Source organism: Temnothorax curvispinosus, unplaced genomic scaffold (genome assembly GCF_003070985.1).
Source record: "Temnothorax curvispinosus isolate PA1 unplaced genomic scaffold, ASM307098v1 QBEX01000041.1, whole genome shotgun sequence".
Lineage (NCBI taxonomy): Eukaryota > Metazoa > Arthropoda > Insecta > Hymenoptera > Formicidae > Temnothorax > Temnothorax curvispinosus.
The window spans coordinates 7,440-14,379 of NW_020209821.1; the positions used below are offsets into that span (position 1 = coordinate 7,440).

At 34.2% G+C, this 6,940-nt stretch overlaps 1 long non-coding RNA gene across 1 annotated transcript; it reads left to right on the forward strand.

Annotated features, from left to right (window-relative positions):
• The first annotated feature begins 244 nt into the window (after positions 1–244).
• On the forward strand, positions 245–1,625 carry LOC112463472. The gene is made up of 2 exons (XR_003041835.1): positions 245–643; positions 805–1,625. It is a non-coding gene; the product is annotated as an uncharacterized LOC112463472 (long non-coding RNA).
• Positions 1,626–6,940: the final 5,315 nt, after the last annotated feature.

Here is a 6,940-nt window from a genome sequence, read left to right on the forward strand (position 1 = left end):
TAACATTTTACGTAATTTTCTAAGATGACAAAAAAATGCTTGATATGTAAAATAGAAGCATCTCCTAATTCCATTCGTAGTTTTCACATGTAAGTATCTACATATTAATATTTCTAACCTCAAAATTTAATTAATTATATATATTTAATAAAAGTTATTTCAAATATATTTAATAAATTATAATTTTCAATATAAACAGGTTTCCCAAAAATGAATTATTAAGAAAAAAATGGATGGATGCTATAAATTTATCAACAACTCCAAACTTCAAAACTACATATATATGCAGCGACCACTTTGATGACAAATTTTTTCATTATTCTGATGAATTAAGAAGCAGAAAACGACTACGACCAGAAGCTGTTCCTGAAAACATAAATTTACATCAATCTTATTTGTTAACAGAGAATGTTGCCAAAGAGGCAGTAACGGATAGAGTATTAGTTAGCAGTATTAATAAACCTGAAAATAATATATTAAAAGAGAAAAATTTAGAATTAAATAAAGATTGTGATAAAGAGACTAAGATATGTGGAGAAAAAATGCCTGTGAATTGTTTTGATAAAGGCTCTTTAAACGAGCAAATTTGTTCACATAAACTAAATAATAGTAGTGTAAGCAATGACTCAAACAGTAAAAAAAGGTAATTAATTCTCTTTTACAGTAATAATAAAGTATATATGTGAATTATCATACATATAATATAGATAATATTATTACAAAATATTACAATATAAATACTTAATATTTTTATTTTCAAAATGCAATTACATTATATATAAATTAAAAGAATTAAAATTTTAGGAAAAATGTATTTACGCAGAACAAAGCTGTAAAAAGAGTTCGTTTTATGAATGGTTTTAAAACAGAATATATATTTCGAGAAGACTTCGTTTCTGATGAAGCTTGGAATCGATTCTTAAGATTCACAACTTATAAAAAATCGAAAATGGCAGCTGCACATAACAAAAACTCACGCAAAGGAAAAAAAATAAAAAATTTAAAAGTTTTGATAAAAGAGAAGAAAAAAGAGAAGAAACACTCCTTGTGAAGTAAAATTTACTTCCACTCAAGTTAATGTTTTTCTGCAAAATAACAAATATCATATCTTTGAACATAATTACAGTAAAAGTGAAAGTTGGTATTCTCCTGAATACGCAGAAGAAATCATTAAACATACAGCTGGTTCAATTTTTCATATTTTAAAACGTAAAATTCACTGTAAAAAGTGCTGTGAACTATTACCTACTATTAGATGGAGCCAATAGTACTTTTAAATCTAAATTAACAATTTTAAAAAATCGTGGAGGCTTGAATTTTGTATCTGATGATGTGAATTTCATTTGCAAATGTATAGAAAAAATCATAAGTACGTTAATGTAAAAATTTATTAGCTAAAAACATAAATACAGTATTAATTACTAAAACATTTGAAATTTTTCCAAGTACAATTTTTGATAATAATAAACATTATCTCGAGCAAGACCTTTTTATAGACCACCGTAATCAATTAATTTTACTTATAATACAAAACCATATAGATATTCGTTTAAAACACGGATGTACATATTATATTGTTTGTACTAAAATTTTTGTGTCAAATAATAAAAGACTGATTTATTTAACTATTTCATATATAATTAACTAACATTGTATAAATATGTAATAAATTTCTTTTATTATTATATATATTGAGTATATTTATATACAATTCCATATTCAATTCCATATTTAAAAAATTAGAAACTTGCATATTGCTTCCTCATCATTACAGATCGCTACCATTGCTCCTATTTTATTTCGCTCACAAAGCTCCTATTATGAAGAAGATTGTATTTTATTCGATGCATAATTATTTATAGTATTTATTAGTTTGGCTTCCTCATAGAGGAAGCAATGTGAAAGTTTCTAATTTGCACATTTTTTTTAATTTTAAATGTAATTTTTTTATGAACTGATAGAGGGTTAGCTTAGTAGCATAAGTGGGTTTTACAATCGATGCAATGTCAAATCGATTTTGACTTTGGGAGTTCAGGTTACATGGTCCATATATGGACTTCGCATATGGACCGGAAATAAGTTGGCGCTGCAAGTTCATATTTTTTAATGAACTATAGCTCAAACGATTGCTCCCTAATTGCTTCCTCAGAATCAACAATTGCTCCCCTTTTAAAATTATTATTTTTTGAGATATTTAATAAAAACAAAAAATTTCTCATTTTTATTGAAAAACATATTTATAATAACTCTATGCAACTAAATCCGGCATAGAACGATTGCTCCTTCATTGCTCCTTATTGCTCCATCATAATTTTAATTATTTATTGCATTTTTATTGAAAAATTAACAAATTAATCATTTCACAAGTAACGCGCCGCCGCCGCCGCCACTATCGGCCGCCTATTGTAACTATGGCTCGGCAGCCTTTGGCGGAAATATTCAAACGTAATATAATAGCTCTATTGTTCATAACTATATCTCAAAGAGTTTAGTTAACATTTTTTATTTATTTTCGGTAGAATAACTATTTCTCGCTTCGCTCTATTGGGATTTTCAATCGCTCCATTCATATAATTAATTTTGTATGATATTTTAGCAAAGAAACTGTTTATTTTCTTGGAAAAATACATTTCTCACAGTCTTCTGCAAGTATATCCAACATAAAACGATTGTTCCTTAATTGCCCACCTGTCAGCATTGTGCATGAGCCCTTATTGACGTTAGGCTGAGTTTCCACTGTGCGCGTCACGCGTCGCGTCATCTGTCGTTAAAGCCCCTTGCACAATGCCAGGCAACAGGCAATAGGAACAAAGAATAGAAATCAGAAATCATGTATAAATGCAGAATAAACAGTGACACAGGCAATAGACACAGAGTTTCCGTCACGTTGGAAATTTTGTGCCTATTGCCTGTTATCAACCAATCATAGCATTCGAACTTTTTAGGTTGTAATTAACGATTTTTTGGTTATTTCCTGTTTCTATTGCCTGTTGTCTGGCATTGTGCAAGGGGCTTAACAAATCTAAACATCCCATTACAAATAATGTAATAAAATAAGATGTTTTGATTGGTCGCGACGGATAACGCGATGCGTGACGCGCTCAGTGGAAACTCAGCCTTAGTGCCCATCTACAATAAGTGTTTTATGCTCTAAGCCTTAAGAAATTGTTCAATCACAATTAAATTTGAGGAGAATAAATTGACTGTGATTGGTAAATTTCTTAGGGTTTAGGGCTTAAAACACCTATTGTAGATGGGCATTTAAGCCGACGAATAGAGCGATTGAAAATCCCAATAGAGCGAAGCGAGAAATAGTTATTCTACCGAAAATCAATAAAAAATGTTGACTAAACTCTTTGAGATATAGTTATGAACAATAGAGCTATTATATTACGTTTGAATATTTCCGCCAATGGCTGCCGAGCTATAGTTACAATAGGCAGCCGATAGTGGCGGCGGCGGCGTTACTTGTGAAATGATTAATTTGTTAATTTTTCAATAAAAAATGCAATAAATCATTAAAATTATGATGGAGCAATAAGAAGCAATGAAGGAGCAATCGTTCTATGCCGGATTTAGTTGCATAGAGTTATTATAAATATGTTTTTCAATAAAAATTAGGAATTTTTCGTTTTTATTAAATATCTCAAAAAATAATAATTTTAAAAAGGGAGCAATTGTTGTTCTGAGGGAGCAATTAAGGAGCAATCGTTTGAGCTATAGTTCATTAAAAAATATGAACTTGCAGCGCCAACTTATTTCCGGTCGCATATGGACCTTTAATTGCGTATAAAGTTGGGTCTAATTAACCAAATCTTAAAGAATTATATATGAAATAGGGGTAAAAAAGACTGACGAATATAATAAAATTATAAATAGCCCAATATCTTGAAATTGGCGGAAGTTAGAGCAACCATGAACATTTTTCAAAAAATTCAAAATTTTATAAAGAAAGAACCCTTTTACCGATTATCGCCAAATTCAATACCAACCTTCTTTTAATGATACTCTTTAATTGATATAAAAAATTACATGTATAACTTATACATGTAACTTTTTAAGCAGAAATCGGTAATCCCTTCACCGATCCTCGCCAAATTCAATAACAATCTTTAATGATCGATACTCTATCCATCAAATAACTTTAGGGTAGACCGAGGCGAATCGGATCAATATAAGTTTCAAGACTGTTTTCGTTAGTGTTTTGTTTCAAACGAGCTGTTTTATCGTACTAATTACTAATTAGCACGATAAAACAGCTCGGTTGAAACACAACAACAAACACTGTCTTAGGGCGGTATTTATAGTCGGATCTTATATCTAAGATTGTCTTATGGTGCGTCTCCACCTGCGAGTAAGAACTCTCGAGAGCAAAAAGAAAGAGAGAAAGAGAAAGACTCTCGAGAGTCTTTCTCTCTTTCTCTCTTTTTGCTCTCGAGAGTTCTTACTCGCAGGTGGACACGCACCATTAAGTCTGGTCTAAAGCAGTCTTAAGACTCCGTCCAGCCAATCAAATGACCGTATTAGCAACTTAAGACATTACTTAAGACGGTCTTGAAATAAGATCCGACTATGAATACCGCCCTTAAAACTTATAAGTTCAATATATTGATCCGATTCGCCTTGGTCTACCCTATACATTTTTTAGGCCTATACATCACCGATTCTCGCCAAATTCAAAATAACCTTTCTTTAATAATACCCTATATATAAGATTACATGTATAACTTGTACAGTTTTTAGGCAAAAATCGGTAACCCCTTCACCGATTATTGCCAAATTCAACAATGATACTCTATCCATAAAAAAAATTTAGCTCGATATCTCAAAATTTGCGGAAATTAGAGTAATTATGTAGATTTTTTTAGATAGAAATCGATAATCCCTTTATTATTAGCAATTTTTCTAATCTATATATATAAAGGAAGATGTCCTGACTGACTGACTGACTGACTGACTCATCAACGCCCAGCCCAAACCCCTGAACCGAATTTTTACCAAAAGTATATGAAATAGAGGTAGAATTTTCCGGGGAGTGCCACTATGTGTATAGTTTTTTGTTACCAATTTTCTGGAAACCGGTTTTTCTAATTCTTCTAATTTTTCAGGAAATAATTGACCGAATTTTAAAGAATTGTATATGAAGTAGGGGTAGAATATATTTTACGGGATAATGTGTATAGTTTTTGTTACCGATCTTTTTGGAAACCGGTTTTTTTAATTTTTCGGGAAATAATTGAATGAATCTGAAATTATTATACATGAAGTAGGGATAGCATTTCCCGGGGAGTGCTATAAGGTGTACTATTTTTTGTTACCGATTTTTTTGGAAATCGGTTCCGAATGATTGAATCTCAAAGAATTGTACATAAAGTAGGGGTAGAATTTCCCGGGGAGTGCTATAAAGTAAATAATTTTTCGTTACCGATCTTTTTGGGAATCAATATCAGAAGTTTTTCGAATTTTTCGGGAAATAATTGATCGAATTTTAACGAATTGTATATAAAATAGGGGTAGAATTTCCCGGGGAGTGCTATAAACTGTATAGTTTTTTGTTACCGATCTTTTTGGGAACCGGTATTTTTTTGGAAATTGGTTACAAAATTTTTCCAATTTTTTAGGAAATAATTGAGTGAATCTCAAAGAATTGTATAAGACAGAATTGAACTTCAGTCGATAAAAAAGTAATATTTTTCAATTTATAGTTTGGACGAAACGTCGTCCGATTAAATAATTGCTAAGATTTTTTTGTTGTTTTTTTTGTTGTTATTTATTTTATTAGAACATATTTAATTATTTTTGAACATTACAACATTTTTGCATAATATTTCTTGCTTCACAAAATTATTTTCCGTGTCGTCCTCGTTTTCGTCCTCGTTCTCCACGCTGCACTCTGCTATAATGGATCCAGATGATTCCGTCTGCGTTGATGAATCCTGTTTTTTCCCGATGTTCCGTCTGCGTCGAGGAATCTGGATTCTCCTGCTGTAATGTCTGTGTCCCTTCAGTAGTCCTGGATGGGTGATAACGAAGGCGGAGAGATGAGGGGTGGAAGAACCCACGGATTCTTCGGCGTAGACCCTCCTGATTCTGGCGTCGACGTCCCGATTTCAAATGGCCGTTTTCTCTTTGGCGTTGTTGATTCCACCGGGATTGGGCGACTTGCGCCGAGGATTGGCAAATGGCCGGTGGGGCGACCGGCGCCGAAAGTCGGCGTTAAGCCGGGGGACGAGCGACTAGCGCAGGAAGTCGAAGAGCGAAGCGCTAAGAGTCGGCAGAGCGACGGAGACTGGGCGACTGGCGCCGGGAGCAGGGCGCTTTGCGCCGGCAGACGACGGCTTGGAGCCGTGAGCCAGGCGTCCTGCGCCGGAAGCTGAGCGACTAGCGCCTGGAGGAAGCGGCTTAGCGCCTTTCACTGGGCGACTAGCGCCTGGGGCTGCGACGGGCGCAACCACCTTCTTCTTGACTGCGAAAATCTGATCAAGAGGAAGAAGGCGAGTCTTGCGCCTCTTGGTGATTCCTTCCTCGTAAGAACGAGGAGGATTCTTGTTATCCAAAAGACGAGGCGTTTTGACCTGTATATGTATCGCCAGGACAATTCGCCGAATCGCCGAATTTCCTCGAAACCGCACGCCTTTATATTTCCTCACGACAGAATTTGAAATACGAATTATGACATCCATCTATGGCGACTTTTTGCAAAACCCGGTTGCTAGGAGACACGAAGTCCTGTCAAACAAATCGGAGTAATTGCAATTTGACAGATTGCATCGATCTTTTTAACCTGTCGCGTCGTACAATGTCTCCAGTACTTTCCGCGACTTCCTGGTGGCTGACGACGGCTGCCACAATAGCATTTGAGAGAGAGAAGGGGGGGAGAAAGAAAAGGAGAGGGAGAGAGAGGAAGAGGGAGGGAGAGGGAAGGAGAAGGAGGGAGAAA